The sequence below is a fragment of the Myotis yumanensis genome, unplaced genomic scaffold (assembly GCF_028538775.1).
Source record: "Myotis yumanensis isolate MYYU_CA2020_CCGP unplaced genomic scaffold, mMyoYum1.0.hap1 SCAF_16, whole genome shotgun sequence".
Classification (NCBI taxonomy): domain Eukaryota; kingdom Metazoa; phylum Chordata; class Mammalia; order Chiroptera; family Vespertilionidae; genus Myotis; species Myotis yumanensis.
In genome coordinates this window covers 45,101,715-45,119,509 of record NW_027223767.1, presented here as the reverse complement: position 1 = coordinate 45,119,509, position 17,795 = coordinate 45,101,715, and positions in this window count along the sequence as shown.

The window sequence follows — 17,795 nt, the reverse complement described above, 5'->3', positions numbered from 1 at the left end:
CGGGGTGGAGCTCTAGCCCCCCCATGAGCCCCACACTGTGTCGGGGGAAATGAAGTCCTTTGTCTCTAAGGGATCCAGGTCAGAAACCGGCGGACCGCTGGTTGTCGGAGGGGGTCCCATCCATGATGTCCGCCCGGGGAGGTGGCCACAACCTCCCTGGAATGAGTGTTGCCAACTACCAGCGGCCATCTCCCAGCCTCGGCACCTCCTTCCCGTCCCGGGGGCTCCGGAAGGGTCGGAGCAAAGGGGGTTACCTTTCCCGGGGAGGCGCACGCTAGGGCGCTCGGGCTTGCTGAGCGCTTCTTGCCGCCTTTCAGGGTTCATTGTGTGCGTGTGTGTGTCTTAATTTCCAGGCAACTTTAGCCACTAAGTCCTCCCAGAATTCCTCGTGAAAAAGCTTTTTGTTGTAATTGGTTGTTTTTCTTTTCTGTTGAGGTCTGTATATATATTTTCAACCCGTATGGAGACGAAGAAGACTAACATTCTTGGCCTCATGTGAAAACCTCTCGTGAAAACGACGTCTCTGCCCGGTGGGCCCACAGCATGGAGCACTGGCCAGTTAAACCCTGGGTGTGAATGGTTAAGAAGCCAGGAGCGCCCAGTCCCCTCCACCAGACCCTGTGGCCCGGGTCCGCCAGGGAAGTATTGGGATGAGGAGGGGTCAGTGAAGGGGGATGTGATGTGGGAGGCGATTTGAATTGCTGATCTCTTTCTTCCGGGATCAAAACGGTCACTACCACCTCTACACTGATCAGCTCCCACATGCATGTCTTCTTCCTGGATGCACCCCCTAACTTCAGAATCGTGCATCCAACTCTCTAGGAGACATAGCCACTTGGATGTCTAATAGGCATTTCACACTTACATCTAAAATCACACTCCTGCCCTGACTGGTTTGGCTCAGTGGATAGAGCATCAGCCTGCGGACTAAAGGGTCCCAGGTTCGATTCCGGTCAAGGGCATGTACCTTGGTTGCGGGGCACATCCCCGGTAGGGAGTGTGCAGGAGGCAGCTGAATTGATGTTTCTCTCTCATCGATGTTTCTAACTCTCTATCCCTCTCCCTTCCTCTCTGTAAAAAATCAATAAAATATATTTAAAAAATAAAATCACACTCCTGAATTTCCCCCACCTAAACCTTGCTTTTTGGGGGGTCAAACGACCCTTTCACAGGGGTCGCCTAAGACCATCGGGGAAAACACATATATAATTACATATTGTTTTTGTGATTAATCACTATGCTTTAATTATGTTCAATTTGTAACAATGAAAATACATCCTGCATATCAGATATTTACATTACAATTCATAACAGTAGCAAAATTACAGTTATGAAGTAGCAATGAAAACAATTTTATGGTTGGGGGTCACCACAACATGAGGAATTGTATTAAAGGGTCGCGGCATTAGGAAGGTTGAGAACCACTGGTCTAGGCCCTAACCATATCTCACTTTTTTATTGCAGTAACCTTGTAATTAGTCTTTCAGTTTCAACCTTTGCCTTCCCCTACTTAAATCTGTTCTCAGCACAACAGCCATAGCGATCATGAGTGAGATCATGTTTTTTTCTCTCTTCTAAACTCATGGTGCCCTAGCTGGTTTTCTCAGTGGTTAGAGCATCAGCCCACAGACTGAAGGGTCTCAGGTTCAATTCCGGTCAAGGGCACATACCTTGGTTGCAGGCTTGATCCCACCTGTCCCTTCTACTTTCTCTGAAGATAAATGGAAAAAATATCCTCAGGTGAGGATTAACAACAACAAAAAACTCATGGCTTCCCATCTTACTTGGAGTAAAAATAAAATTATCATTATTATGGCCTACATTGGATCTGGCCCCCTGGTACTGCTCTCTGACTTCCACTCCTACTGCTCTCCCTTTCTTCACCAACCCCTGCTACACTCACCTCTCAGCTGTTCTTCAAACACACCTGCCATATGTCTGCTTGGGTCTTTTCACTTGTTCCCTCCACCTGGTTCACTCCTTCAGATATCCTCTCTCTAAACATCTTTTCATCAGATCTTTTCTAGCCACCCTATGTAAACTCACAGCTCCCCTCCAAATCCCTCTCCCCTTTTCTGCTTTATTTTAATCCGTAGAACTTATTACCATCTAACATGTAATTTACCTTATTTGTTGTTCTGTCCTTCTAGAATGTAAGCTTCACGTTTTGTTCACTGCTGTATCCTCAGCACTTAGAACCATACCTGGCACACAGTAGGCACTTAATAAATATTCAGTGAATGAGTAAATGAGCTGTTTAGTTATATTAAAGACAAAGCATCTACCCTTGACCTTGAGAGTGACAGTCATATAACAGCATAGTGTAAAAAATAGTAAAACCTGGGGAAGAAGAAAGTTGTCAGAGAAGAAAGAACATATATCTTGGAAGGAATTGAGGAAATGACAACTGAGGTGGGTCTTAAAGATTCAGACTGTAGGAGGACATCTCAGACATGAGAATATTGTGAAGGCATGGGATAAAAGAATGTATTGGAGTAAATGGGAGAAGTTGGCTGGTGTTTAGCTTGGATAGTGAGGAGTCTAGGGGATAAAACAGGTCAAGTGGGTTTTGAGACCAGATTATGAAGGTATGAAGGCCCAGTTAAGGAATGGATAATTTATCAGCCAAGTTGTACCATCAAAGGCTGGCATTGCTCAGTGGTTAGAGTGTCGGCCCATGAACCCAAGCGTTGTGGGTTCGATTCTGGTCAAGGACACATACCTGGGTTGCAGGTTCCCTGCCCCGGTTAGGGCACTTGCAGGAAGCAATGGATTGATGTGGCTCTCTCACATTGATGTTTCTCTCTCTTCTCTCTCCCTCTCCCCCTCCTTTCTAATCAATGGAAAAGATATCCTCCAGTGAGGATTAATAACAACAACAACAAATCCAGACAGTAAATATTTTAGGCTTTGACAGCCCTTCGGGTCTCCTGCACTATTTAACTTTGCCATTGTAGCAAAAAGAAATAACGTATGAGTGAGTATGGCTGATGATGAGTGGTTATGTAAGGTACTAGTAGTATGGCAATAGAGGCAATGACAGATGAGAGACTCAGTGGTTAAAAGCGAAGGGTCTGGTGTGAGACCAAGCAGCAATCACAGTTCCACCATTTGATAAAGTCGTATTTAGGAACACTGAAGTTTGAATTTCATATATATAATCTATATATATATATAAAAGCCTAATGTGCAAATTGTCCCCTCGGGCAGGAGTTTGACCGACCAGGAGCTCAACTGCTCACTATGACATGCACTGACCACCAGGGGGTGGCATGGAACGAAGGAAGGCCCCACCAGCAGCTGGCAGCCGCTAGGGACCCTACCCATGCATGAATTTCCTGCACTGGGCCTCTAGTATTACATATATTGGTTAATCCTCACCCGAGGATATTTTTCCCATTGAATTTTTTTAAGAGAGTGGGAGGGAGGAGGGGAGGAGGGGAGAGAGAGAAACATCGATGTGAGAGAGACACATCGACTGGGTTGCCTCTCATGTGCCCAGACTAGGTCTGGGAATGAACCTGCAGCCCAGGTAAATGCCCTTGACCTAGATTCGAACCCACCACCCTCCGTGAGGGCCAACGCTCTAACCAGTGAGCTCACTGGCCAGGGTTGGATTTCATTTACTTTCCATGTGTCATGGAATATTATTCTAGATTCTTCATGAATTAAAAAATTCTGAGCTTATTCTTAGCTTGTAGCACATATAAAAACAGGCATTGGGTTGGATTTGGCACTCAGGTCTAGAGACCCAAAGACCAAACTAGAATCTATTTTCAACAAAATGGAGGGGGGCACTATAGTACCCACGTAAGTCAATGCAAGGAAGCCTAAGACTGTTATTTATTCTGAGATTACATGCTTCCTATTGTGTGTGTGTTAAAATGTACTTTCTTTTGTGAAATGATGGTGATAGTAAGCAGCAACTAGTGGAGGTAGTTTTTTAATGTCCTTACTTGGCAAAATAAAAAGCTGGCAATCTTACATCTGTCCCCCACTTTTTTTTTTTTTTCCTGGAACCTTAACAGCTCTAAAGTCCAGTCTAGGATTTCACTGATCTAGATGAAGAAAACATGCTTTTCTTCCCCAAAGCCGAAAGGCTGGCATTTGGGGGTTGGAATTCTGATCTTAATTCACAGGATGAGGTGGATAATCCACCCGAAAACTGAAACCTGGTAAGAGAAGATCTTCTAGTAAGGAAAGAGAAATCTTGCTTCCAAACCATTAGGTTTGAAGCTGTAGTAATCCTTGAACTAAGACATACAAAAACGCTAGAGAGCCAAGAGTAAAGGCCAAGAGGGAGGAAGTGGAGCTGGTAGCTGTGAGGGAACCTAGGGAAGGAGTAGGACCCATAAATCAAGTTCTAAACAATTCTCTGCCTATTTATTTCTAATGGGATAATGATCGTTCCCTTTTGCCCTCTGGCTAAAGGTGCAGATGGAGTTGAAGCCAACACTTTTACCATTCCTCTAGGCCCTAGGCTTTCAGAAAGGTGGAGTACACTTCCTTTGACCTACATTCTTTGAAGGGAATGCCTGTGGTAGGAAAAGAGCACGCAGCAAGCCCTTTACCTGTCTGGGTCTTGGTTCCCCCAGCCCCAAAAGAAAATTAAACTAGACCATCTTTCGAGCTCCTTCAGACTCAAAGCCTGCGTGAAGCTGTGTTTTCCTGCTAACAGTGAGGCACAACTAGGTGGTGAAAAGGGGAGGCTTGGCCCCACCTGCATGGCTCAGTGGTTGAACATCGACCTATGAACCAGGAGGTCACAGTTCGATTCCCGGTTGGGGCACATGCCTGGGTTGCAGGCTTGATCTCCAGTAGGGGGCATGCAGGAGGCAGCCCATCAATGTTTCTCTCTCATCATTGATGCTTCTATCTCTCTGTCCTTTCCTCTCTAAAATCAATTAAAAATATATATATTTTTAAAAAGGAGGCTTGTTTTGGCGTTTTCCCAGGGAGACAGGATTCATCTGAGCGGCTTCCCGAGTCTCTTGGAAAGGTAAATAAAGACGGGTTGCGTACCTGGCATTAGCCCAGCCCCACATGGGACCAAAATGAGACCATGGGTGGAGAGGCCACTTTTCCCTTCTCCGGGAGGATGGGGGTGGGGAACCAGCATGCAGCCGCAGAGGTTTCCGGCTCCGAGCGCGGCCCCTGCTCCAGAATTCTTTTTCCCAGACACCCTGCCCGGCATTCCAGGCGTCCACAAGCAAGATGCTCATGTGCCGTTCCCCTTCTCCCTCTGCTAGGCCTCTCCGCGGGCGGAACACACCCTCCCTGCTGACTTTTCTTTTTTTTTTAATCACAACTCAAATTTGGGTATTTTTCTTCCTTTGCCAGCCCCGCCAAAACTTTCAGTGAGCTCCACCCACTCCACGTGGACCTCCCTTCCCTGTCCCAGCAACCCCTGCGAGAACCCCACCCCCAGCACGTGACCAATTGTTATGTTTCCTTCCTGGGGCTCCCTTTTGGCTGGCACCAACTACCGACTGAACAAAAGTGCCCCCTTCAGGGTTAATGTGGAGCAGCAGCCCGGGGAGGAGAGGAAATCTGATTGAGGGCTGGAGTACAATAAGGGAAATGGGTGTTTCTGCTTAAAATGATTCCATAGCCACGTGGCTCCCTAGTTAATAACATTAAGGATCGCACCGCAAATGAGGCAAATTCGAGAGAATCTCCCTCACCCTCTTGTCCCTGGCTGGGTAGCTCAGTTGGTTAGAGCATCCTCCCAATATACCAAGGTTGAGGGTTTGATCCCGTCAGGCACGTGAATCAACCAATGAATACATAAATAAATGGAACAACAAATCAATCTTTCTCAAGTCAATTTAAAAATGAAAAAGAAAAAACTGCTTGGGGTCAAGTTGGATAAAATGTTAATCCCTAGTTGCAAAGTTGGTTACCTCTCCTCCACCTCCATTTCCCTGGAGTTCTTCAGGATGTTGGTAGAGAGAGCTGTCTGAGAACCCAGAGTTCTTTAATTAGGGGCTGGATAGCGGGAACACAGCCTCTCCTGGGGTGAGTGTTCTGCTTTTTGCCTCCTTCACTACCTTCCCTTCCCCCGACAACACAAAGTAGTTCTCCCTCTATGGGCTCACACTCCCGAAGCTGACATAAATTATTTCCAAAACGGACTCTCCTCTTCTCAACATTGGGAACAGTTGCTCTGGATGGGAAGAACCCCAGGAGGTCATGTGGGAGGAAGGGGGAGTGGGCAGAACAGCAAAAATTAGTCCAGTGGGAAGGCTTGGTGCAGAGAACAAGGGGACTAACCAGGAAAAGCTAGAAAATAGGTCAAGTGAAGCCAAACAGAGGGAACCGGTTTCCTTGGGAAAAATTCTGACCTAGGCTTTGCTGTTTTCCTCCCCACTCCTTTTCCCCACATGAGATGTGGGGTTGAGAGACTGGGTAGGGAACTGGGGTGATGGAAGGTATGTGGTTGGAGACTGACTGGGAGGAAGAGTTGTATGCACATCTGACAGTGCTCAGGGAAGGAAGGGATTTAAAATCAGAATGATCCCTGGGCTATTTGTCCCTCCAAAGTCATAGAAGTCATGAATAGTAAACAGTCCAAGAACTACAAATCTTGGGGTGCAAGGAGGGGACCTCATTGTAGCCATAAACACGCTACTTCTGGGGCATGTGTGGAAGAAAATGGAAGGAGTCCTAGGGCAAATAGGGAAATAGTGTCCTATTTTCCAGGGAAACAGCCCAAAAGCAATCCAGCTAGAACGTTAAGGACTAGGGAAGACGCTTGCTTTCCTACAACTCAGCATCTGTCAGCGCTCCCATTATCAGGTGCTATTTCCAGAGTCCTGGGCCCAGGGGAGGAAAGGGAGGGGGCCTGGTGGAGAGACGGAGGGAGACCCTATGAGCTCCTCCTTCAGCCCAGCTGCAGTTCCACATATTCACCACTCGGGGGCTCCCGAGCTCAACCACAGCCCCAGGGTGAGGGAGGGAGGGAGCGAGCGAGTCCAGAGGACAGTGTGAGACCTCAGTAATGACCCTGAGCAGAGAGGTGACCTAGGGGTCATCTGCTCTGGTCATCTGCTCTGAAACTGCAGACCCTTCTTGTGGCCGTTGGGAAGCATTCAGCCTCCACTTTCTCTCTAATAGGAACTCGTGGCAGAGAACCAGCTCCCCACCTCTTACCCTCACCCTCTTCTCTGTGGTCATTTCCTCCCCTGAGCGTTTCCTTCCCCTCCCCCATCCTGGCGGTGGGAACACCAGCACCATCCCCCCAGCCTGTCAGAGTCCTGAGGAATGCTCTCACCCTGGCTGGGTGCCAAGCTGTGGACTTCCTGGGCTTTGGGGTGGAGCTTGGCTAAGGGGAAGCCCTTTGGACAGTGAGAGCCACCCTTTGCACAGCTTGCTCACCAGCTCAGGCTCATATTCTCTCTCTCTCTCTCTCTCTCTCTCTCTCCCTCTCTCCCTCTCTCCCTCTCTCCCTCCCTCCCTCCCTCTCTTTCTCTCGGCTCATCTATTATTCTCTGTCACCACCACCTAATTTCCTGCCCCCACAATAGGATTTCCTTGCCAGGGCAAAACATCCACAATCTGGAGGCAGTGGGCATCCTAAACACAGTGGTTCATAGAGAGAGAAAAAGCACCTATTTCAGAACCTGCCTTCCCTGTTCCAGAAGGCCTGTAGCTAGAAGGAAAGGTTCCGAGGCCAGGGTCCCGAAGGCACCCTGAATGGTAATTAGTAACGGGGTTCCTTATGGATCCTTTTCAGAATCTAAGTGTTTGCATTTGGGGGTTAGAGAGTCTTCTGATATCATCTACACTCCGTCCAGTGGTGCCCCCTGCCCTGCTCTTTCTTCATGCCACTTTTCAAACTGGGTGTCCTTATGACTTATTACATGTTTTAAATTCTAGAAATCCTCTCTCTCTCTCTCTCTTCTCCCACCCTGCCCCAGACAGAGCCTTTCCCCTGAAAATCAGCAGTCCTCGAGGCACCAAACAGTAGTCCAGATCTGACCAATGATCACATAGTCTGGACCTCTGGCAGGCTAAAGATAACATCTTGACCTAAGTTATGTTTCAGTTCCTGATCCCTAAGGTGGAACTATTCCCTGGCTACTTTCCCATGAAACGGGACAAAGGGATCCTGGAAAAGGCCTCAGAACTGCCCTTAAGACCTGAAGAAATGATTTATTACCTTTACCTTACCTCCAGCCAATCAGTGTCCAGCACAACCCCTAACCCATGAGTCTTGTAACTTTGCCCTATGTAATCTGTAACCTACATGCCATTTTTTTTTTTTTTTTTTTTTTAGCATTATCTCCCATTCTTCTGGGGTGGTGCCATTCCTCAATAAAATAGCTAATATTTCTCCACTGCAATTCTCGATGTTTAGTGTTTGGCTCTGCTGGCGCCAGGTGGATGAACTCCTTCTGGCCCATAACACTTTTACAGCCTGCCTTTCTGACGTCATCATCTGTAGACCTGTGCCAGATTCCCCAGTTCCTATCTTGAGACCTCAACCCCCATCCCCTGGGCCTGGGGAGAGCTGATGTAGGTCACTGCAGCTGAGCCTGCAGGGATGTCTGCTCCTTGAGAGCCCAGAGCCTCTCAGGCAGAGAGGAAACCTCGCAGAGAAGCATAAGAAAGGGCATTATGAGAATCACAGGAAAGTCTATTCCTCAAAATAATGAGCAGGGAGAGACCAGGAGTCAACGGGTCACACTTGAAACAGTAAGGAGAGCTGTGCTCCGGAGGGGCTGCATGTGATGGGGGAGGGAAGGCCTGAGGAGAGGGCTGAGCAAGGCTCCCATCCCTAGCTTCCTCCACCCCCCTGCCACCCATGCCCACCCGTGTTCTGTTTGCTTGCGACAGGGAACCCTTCTGATCTCCAATTTAGCACTCTCCAGTCACTGAGCTGTCCAGGCTCAGGTCTCCTTTTCAGGAACCTTTGTGACTTGCCTTAGGGACCCTCTCCTGCTGCTGGTCACAGTTTCTGGGTCTCAGGAAGCTGGAAAAGGCCAGGATTGTCCCCACCCTCCCCCATTGAAAGACTTTTTCCTGCTTGTTATCTGTTAAACTCATTTTGTGGGGTACTTCCAACCCTCTGGGACCTCATTCCTATTCTTGGCTCTCCCTAGCCCTGCCTCGGAGATCCCAGGGAGCCTGTGTGTGTGTGTGTGTGTGTTGCTCATATCCTTTTAGTTGTGCATGGGAAGCAAGGACGTATGGCTGCATCTAGCTTGGGGTCTCCATGCCAGCAAAAATAGACAAGGGACCAATTTCTACCTCCAACCTCAAAACCATTTAAACCCCAATCCATTGCTCTAACAGGAGCCTCCGGGGCAGGAAGAAAAGTAGGTAAGATGGGGAAAAGATAAACAATTACTACTCACAATTACAATCCTAGCCCTCTCTTCCCCTTATTAGCTCCCCCTCCCCCCGCCCCTTTCCCTTTCAGATCTCAGCTATTTCTCTTCCTACTACTCATTTGCCCTCATTTCCAGAATCCTTGCACATGGTAGGTAGGAACTCAATAAATGCTTTTTTCACTGATTCTAACTGTATCTGGCTATGCCCTCTGGCCAAACATTTTTATTTTATTTTTTAAATTTATTTTAGAGAGAGGAAGGGGGAGAGAGAAACATTGATTGGTTGCCTGGGTATGTGCCCTCACTGGGGACCAAACCCACCACTTGGAGGGCTCCTTAAAACTCAGATTGCTGAATCTGGCAGTGTGGCTCAGTGGTTGAGCGTAGTAGACCTATGAACCAGAAGGTCATGGTTCTATTCCCAGTTAGGACACATGGTTAGGGCACATGCCTGGGTTGTGGGCTTGATCCCCAGAGGGGGACATGCAGGAGGCAGCTGATCAATGATTCTCTCTCCTCATTAATGTTTTTTTTCTCTCTCCCTCTCTCCCTTCCTCTCTCAAATCAATAAAAAAATATATCTAAAAAAAGCCAGATTGCTGGGCTCCACTGCTGAGTGTCTGATTCAAGGGGGTCTGATTTTACATTTCTGATAGGTCCTCGATTGCTGCTGACCCTGCTACTGGTCCTGGCGCCACCATCTTAGGGAACTCTGTTCCTCACCCCAACACTCACCATGGAGCCCTTGCTGGTTCTGCTTTCATATAGGTTTAGAAGGGAGAAACAGGTAAGACTTAGAAACACCTGACTCCTGCCCAGCCCTCCACCCCAACCAGTACAGGGATCTAAGAAAGGACCAGCACGAGCAGAAGTCGGTGTCTGACTAATTACCCATTCTCTCTCTTTTCTAATAGCCCATCGACTCCATCCTTATTGAAAGTCACTTCCCAAAAACATGTTTTGCAGCAGCAAGGGAGCACTAGGAATTTCCTGTGGCGAGGCAGCCCCAGTGTGGGGAGGGCGGGGCAGTGCTGAGCGAGCGCCTTCCCTTGGCTCGGGCAGGGCCACGTGCCCCACCCCCTCGCTTGCACATGTCTCTACCGCCACCGCCAGCAGCAGCCCGGCTGTTTATGAGCGAGTTGTTGTGGTAGAAATGGAGCAGGCTGCACATGCCCAGCCCATGTGACCCGGGCAGCCCGCGTGAGCCTCCAGCCGGCACAAACACACTGGGCCCTGTCCTCTGCTGGCCCGGGAAACAGGAGGGAAGATGGGGAAGGAGTGAAGGGCACTGGGTGCCCTTCTGCTCCTCTCCTGGCTCTTGATCCTGCTACTGTCTCCTTTTGTCTCTCTTGAGGCACCAGGGGAGCAAACACCCGAGAAAGAAACATGGTTTTTCCAGGCATAGTCTCTCCCCAGGCAGCCCCTTGGCCTTTACACAACCCAGAGCCCTCGGTCCCGCATGAACAAAGGGCCTCCCCCAGCCAAGAGCACGGCCTGGTCCAGGCCAGCCCTCGAGCTGATGTGCAATGTCAGCCCAGAGTCAAGACTTGGTTTCCCTGCAGCTTGAGCTCCCCAAATAGGGCTGCCTGGTCCCCTCTTTGTGGGAAGGAGGACACCCCACAGAGATGCAGCAAGCGCCCATTCCAGATGAGGACAAGGAGAGTTCAGGGTTCCCTGGGGTCAGGGAATGAAGCACGGGCTCATTCTGTAGGGTTGGTCTTTGGAGCCAGTGGACAGGAAGGAGAAAGTCCTTCTGCCAACTGGGGATAGGGAGGAGCTGGGAGTAGGGTGGGGGGTGGGGGGAGGAGAGCTGGAAGAACTTCACACTAACCCGGGTCCAGCTGGAGAACAAACACGGGTGCAAACGGGTGCAAAGGCAAGTTCAGCCTCCATCCCTCAGGCCAGTGTCCCCTCCCACCCGTCTGGCCCTCCCAGCCCCCTGGAATCCTCTCAGCACATTAACCCCTGACTCCCCCTTCCAGCCCTCGGCATCAGTCCCCTGCCCATGACCCTGGTTCTGAGCAGCAGGGCCTCTGACTGAGATGTGAGGCTGTGCTGGAGTCAGGCGGACAGTAGGTTAGCAGGAACAAGCAAATGAAATGAGCACGACCCACATTTCCTCGTGGCACCAAAACTTCGCAGATCCTGCATTGCAGAGCTAGCGCTTTTTTTTTTTTTTTTTTTTTAAATCTCCGCTGGGCCCCTACACACGTCTGAATTTTTGCAACCAGCACAGATTTTTTTTTTTTTCAGGGTGCAAATGCGCATTCTAATGAGACAAAGCTCCTTCCTGTGGCATTGAAAATCTCTTTGGCAAATTGCTTCTCCCCATCCTCCCCCCCAATTTAGAAGAAGGGGAGGGATCCCAAATTGGTCTCTCTCTCTCTCCTTCCCCCGCCCCTCTCCCCCATGATACTGCAGTCTTTCCAGCCCAACTAACAGCTGCAGACCAGGGGGGAGAGGGATGAGAGGAGGGAAAATTAGCCTCCTTCCTTCTTTCCATGCAGGCTGAGCTGGCGGGGCTGGGGTTACTTTATTTCCTGGGCAGCCCATTGCACACACACACCCCCCCTTCCCTTCCCATCCCAGCCAGTGTTTATGTAAGCCTCCCAGAAGCTACACACGCCTGCCCAGGCCATGGCTCCTCCAAGGTCCATCCTGCTCACGAGGACTGTCATGAGCCTCCGGCTCCCCAGGCAGCTGCGTGAAAATCTGCAGAGGCCAAGGGACTGGGGAGAGATGCTGGATAAGGAGAGGGTTTGAGACAGATCTCATCTGGGGGTAAGGAATGGGAAAGGAGGCAGGCACACAGGCGCCCCTCCACCCCCACCCCCACGCCCCTGCACGCTCCCCACACACACAGTCTCCTGCATCTCAGTCCTACAGAGGCTCAAGGACGGCCAATGGCAGGTGCAGGGACCTGCAAGATGACACCAGCAGTAGCAGCATAGCAAAGGTTGGACGAGATGGCCCTGGCATAGCATGTGCTGGGTGCCCTTGCCCCCCAACCAGGAGGCGGAACCCCAGGCCAGGAAGAGGGCAATCTGGGGTTTGATTAGCCTGCCACTGCCAAGGACAGTCCATGCCACCTCCTGGAGGACCCCTCCTTCAGGTTCCCCGAATGATTTGCTGAAGAGCCATTGGCCCAGGATGGTAGGTGGCTTTTGAAGGGGTTTTTAGAGGGACACGGCTCTCAGGCAGGTGAATGGGGAAGTGGGATGTTGTTTCCTTAGGGCTTGTTACACAACCTCTGTCTGTCCTTGGTGGCTTTCAACACTCTCCCTGAATCAATCCATTCTTAATACATCCCTTGGAAGGAGGCGCCATGGCTCTTCGAAGGCCCTGGACCTACCTGCCCCTCTCCCCTCATCACCAGCTGCAGATCCCAAAGTCTGGGAGAGGGGAGCGCTCAGACGCCTGCTTCAGTTACCTCTGTAGCAGTCTACCTGAAAGTTTGTTTGTTGCATCCTATGCTGGCCACCTTCTTCCTTTGCCACCAGCCCAGGAGAAGGTAGGAGGGAGAGGGAGGAGTTTAGGGAAGAGGAAATGTGGCTGGAATTAAAGCGGAGCTTCTGGGAAGCTGAGGTATTGCGGGGGCAGGAGCACCGAGTGCTTCAGGCTTCTCGTCTTGGAGACACACCTCACTTCCAAGCACCATCATTGCATAGCAACACCAGGATGGGCCTGCTGCTCAGACATCGCACCAGAAGCAATCATTCTCTTCAGGAAGGGCAGTCCTGCTGGTGGAAAGAGTTTCATCCTCGTGCCTGGGGTGGAATTCCCAACATGTGCCATTTTCTCTGAGCTGTTGATAGGGGTAGTTCCAAAAGATAGCTGGGAAAGTGTCAGCCCTCCAAAAATCTCCAACTCTGCCATCCTTTAATGCGACATCCTTTTTTTAGAATTGGTTTTAGGGAGCGAGCGGGGAAGAGGGAGGGAGGGAGGCGGGGGGAGAAAGAGAGAGAGGAAAACAGAACATCAATTTGTTGTTCTACTTAGTTGCTTCTTGTATGTGCCCTGACCGGAGATGGAACCTGCAACCTTGGTGTATCAGGACGACGCACTAACCAACTGAGCCACCCAGCCACATGATGCGACACCTTCTTAATCTTAAGTCAAATGCTATGCAGATACTCTTCCAGACAAATTGCCTAGTCTCTGGAGCATTCTGGGCAAGTTAATTAACGCCCCTAAGTCTCTGATTTCCCAACTCTAAAATAAGAATGAGACCTATAGCATAGGGTTGTTTTGGATATTAACCGAGGTAATAGCACAGTACCTGGCATACAGTTGGTACTTAATACATATTTATTATTCCCTTTCCTTGAAAAAAGGAGTAGTGAGGTAGAGATAGAAGTTGAGGCAAAGCACATCCATGGGACCCAGCCCTGACTCTTGCCTCACCCTCTCTGTCTCCATCTCTCCCAAATAACAAATTAGCTCAGACTTTGACCCTTCCCAAGACATCAAGGCTCTGGGAAGGTTGGGACAAGCTAGCTGGCCTTTTCGAGAACCAGAAAAGGATCTAGGGAGGCTGGGTCCCTGATTCTGGGACATCCCAGGTTGTCCCACATTTGCATCACCTGGGCAGGCAGGTTTTCCCCCTGGGCAATGGTTTGCTTGGTGAGAAAGGAGGGGGAAGGGAAGGCACCTACTGCAGCTTGACCTGGTTTGCAGCAAGGACCCACCCTCAGTCAGTCCGTCAACGTTGGCCCAAGATTGAGGCCACCCAGGATTTGCACAGGGCGTTGCCCTGTTACCTGGAACAACCTACTGACAAGGAGAATAGTTCTTGGATTAAACACACACATCCACACACACTCATACCATTCACACTTACACACCCAGAACCACAATCATATGGTCACACACACACTCTCTCTAGCCAGAACTTAAAAGCTCTCAGTCCACTGCCTTTTCTATCTTTACATCCTTCCTAGTCCAAAGAAACACAGAATTAAAAAGACATATATGGAAACACACAGGCACAGGATACAACCCTGTCCCTAAATGGTGAGGTCAGTCCCCAGAATCCTGGACTCTGAGGAATCTGAGAAGAAGTGTGTGCAACCTGGAGCCAGGCCTGTGCCTTGCTCTGCCAAGTCTTGGACGTGTATCCATTTCCCACGGTTCCAATCTGAATCGTGTTTATTAAGGGTGCAGTTCCTTCTTGGGCTGAATTTGGTTGTGGGAGGAATGGTGTGTGTGTGTGGGTGTGTGTGTGTGTGTGTGTGTGTGTGTGTAGAAGTGAACTGGAATGTCTAGCTGGCAGGAGGGGTGGGAGGCTGTGTTGAGATACACCTGTTATTGAAGGTCACGATTGAGGTCAAAGAGAGGCCAAAGCTAGATTCTACCCCAGGTACTCAAAAGCCAGACAGCCAAGCCTTTTCTTTTGGTGGCTCTGGGTTCCATAGTTTCTGTCCTTATCCCAGCAGCTGTTGGCAGAGAGAAGAACCAGGTGAATAGATTAGAAGCTTCTGGAGCCGAGGGCAAGTCCTGCCTCTCATTATTCTGTATCCTCTACAATTATAGAAGGCAGATCCCAAAGGTACTTCTTTGTCGAGGGAGAAAAGGAGAGCCCTCTAAGAAGTGCAGAGGAAGGAGGCAGCAGAGGTAATCCCCATCTTATGCCTCCTCCTTCCCAGCCTCCACCTTCATACCTCACACAGATTGCAAAACAACCCAGCTTCTTGCCAAGTGTTAGGCTGACTGAATTTCAGCTCTAGCTGCCTCTGCTTCCTCTTCCCTGTCACTTGTTGCAAAGTCAGGGAGGGAGCCTTGACCCCTGGACCCCCACCCCCACCCCCCCATCCAACGGGGATAAACACCAGCAAGTAGAACAGAGGGTGGGCCAGATCACCAGAGCAGCCAACAGAGCTGTGGGCCTTGGGGAGGATCCAGGACAACTAAAGGGAGTGTGCTAGTGGTGGTACTGGGGCTGGTAGAGAGCTAGAGGTCATGCCAAGGGCTCTGACTTTGAGTACAGCCCTGGCAGATCCTTGGGCTGTGGCCCTGGCTCTGGTGGAGAGTCAGAAAGGAGGCACAGAGAGCATGCAGGGCCAGACATGGCAGCTCACCTTCCAGCTTTCCCTCCAGAGCCCAAGGGGAGGAGGGAGAGGAGGTGGAGGCTGAGTTCTGAACCAAGTTTTCCTGAAAAGCCTCTTTCCTTGTTTGTCCTCGCCCCTCCCAGGCCCTCCCACGCTCTGCGGCAGCTTCCCAGCTCTGGGCCAAAGGGCCAGAGCAGGACAAAGAAGGGGCCAGGGCAGGACAAAGAAGAGCTCACTGCCTTCCCTCTCCCACTTTCCTTAGGGGCTTGAGAACAAAACTAAAGCCCCAGCCATTCTAGTGAGCCATTTTAGGGGGCCCATTTTTTACTGGGAGTCAAAGTCTACTGGGATCAGTGGTAAGGCCAGCTGCCCAGCCACCACCCCTTCAGTCAACCTCACAGTCCTCTCAGCTTACTCACTTCCTTATACCCAGCTATTTTCTTCCTGGTGCCCACACTCCTTTTCTCTACCTCTTTGGCGGCTGTCATGTTCCCAGGCATCCATCCATGCTGCCCCAGGAGCTGCTTGTGAACAAGTGGAGAAGGGGAGGCAATCTCCCTAGAACAGGGGTGGGCAAACTTTTTGACTCGAGGGCCACAATGGGTTCTTAAACTGGACCGGAGGGCCGGAACAAAAGCATGGATGGAGTGTTTGTGTGAACTAATATAAATTCAAAGTAAACATCATTACATAAAAGGGTACAGTCTTTTTTTTTTTTTTTAGTTTTATTCATTTCAAACGGGCCGGATCCGGCCCGAGGGCCGTAGTTTGTCCACGGCTGCCCTAGAATCACTGGGTCTGTGGAGGAATTAGCAGGAAGCAGCAGGTGGGCCAGGTTCACTTGGCTGCCTGAAGAGGCTCTTGTCTCTCCCCGTAACCCAAATCCTCAAACAGGATAGACCTCTACTTGAGACCTGTTTTTACCAACTGGGCAATTGCTGCTGTGAAAGGAAGATGCTGGTTGTTCCTAGCCTCGATTCAGTGTTTCACTTGCACATCTGCCCATCTCCTCATGTTTAGGGTGGGCAGAGGAAACTAGCAATAGATGTCTGACCATGGGCCAGTCACTGCAAAGCCTCATTTTCCTCATCAGTAGAGGAGGGAGAGTAAGAAGCTTTTAACCTTGGGTGTTCCTTCCCGAGTTACCTTCTGTGGAATCCACAAATTACCCTCAAATCCTGGGGCGGGAGGGGGGGCGGAGGGGGGGTGGAGTGGGAGTATCACTGTGCTCCCAGGCCCCTGCCTCACCTCTGGCCTCATTACTTTAGGACCTCAAAGCACTTTCACCATAAAGTTCCCCTTCCTTGTCCTTTTTATTTCACAAATAAAGGGAAATGACTCAACCCACAGTCACCTCAAATGGGTGGGAAGGTATCACACAAGCAAACAGGGAGTCCCAAGGGGCATCTTCACCCCCAATGCAACTCCTTTCCCCAGGGGCGCGCTCTCCCGGAGGGGAGCAGAGGGGAGAAGAGGTCACATTTCCTTTTAGTTTTAGGACTTGGCCCCGCAGCAGAAGTTCAGCTTAAGCTGCTAACTCAGGGATAACTCCCTCCCCTACTTGTCTTCTCTCCCCGTGTCACCCGTAACCTCAAGGCGAGGTCAGTCCTGCAATCACGTGAAGTACTCACGTTTGCAAGGTTTGCAGAAAAAGCCTATTAGCTTTGATCTCCCAGGGAGCAGCGAAGCTTGCCAGTCCCTCCCCAGGAATTCACATGCCTCTGCCATACAGGCTTTCCAAACACGCCACCCCGACTCTTCGGCGCACCCCACCCACCCCGCTCTCAGCTCCTCCCCGTCCCAGCAAGAGCTTTTGCGAGGCAGAAAGGGGTAAACAGATGCAGTCCGCCCACTTTACCAGTGGACCACAAGTCCCGGCAGCCTTGGCGCTACGCAGGCGCACGGCGCTCAACGTGCCTGCTGCTGGAAAAGTGTGTCACTGGGGCACGAGGCGCTCCCTGGGATCACATGGTACCTGCTCCAGTGCCGCGTGCGGCCCGGGAATCCTGGGTTGCTGGCGCCTGCGCAGAGCCTCCTGTCCCAGGGAAAAAGGCAGGGGCAAAAGGCGGCTGAGATTGGCAGAGTGAAATATTGCTGCCGAGGGAACGTAGCAGGGCACACGTCTCGCTTCTTTGCGCCTGGGTGCCCTGTTTCTCCCCATCACCTACTTACTTCCTGACTGCAACCTCTCCCCCTCTGGGACTTCTGCACCGGGAGTTCCCGATTCGCTATCCTGCGGCGCTGCGGAGCCTTCGGGCAGCGGCACCGGTGCACTGCGGAGACCCGACCTCCTTGCTTCCTGCTTTCTAGCCAGGACGACTGCAGGCTAATTCTCTCGGCCCCCTTCCCCCACACTCTCTCTGCGCTTCCCATGCAAAGCAGACCTCCGTTGCCTCAGCGTCCTCCCCTTCTG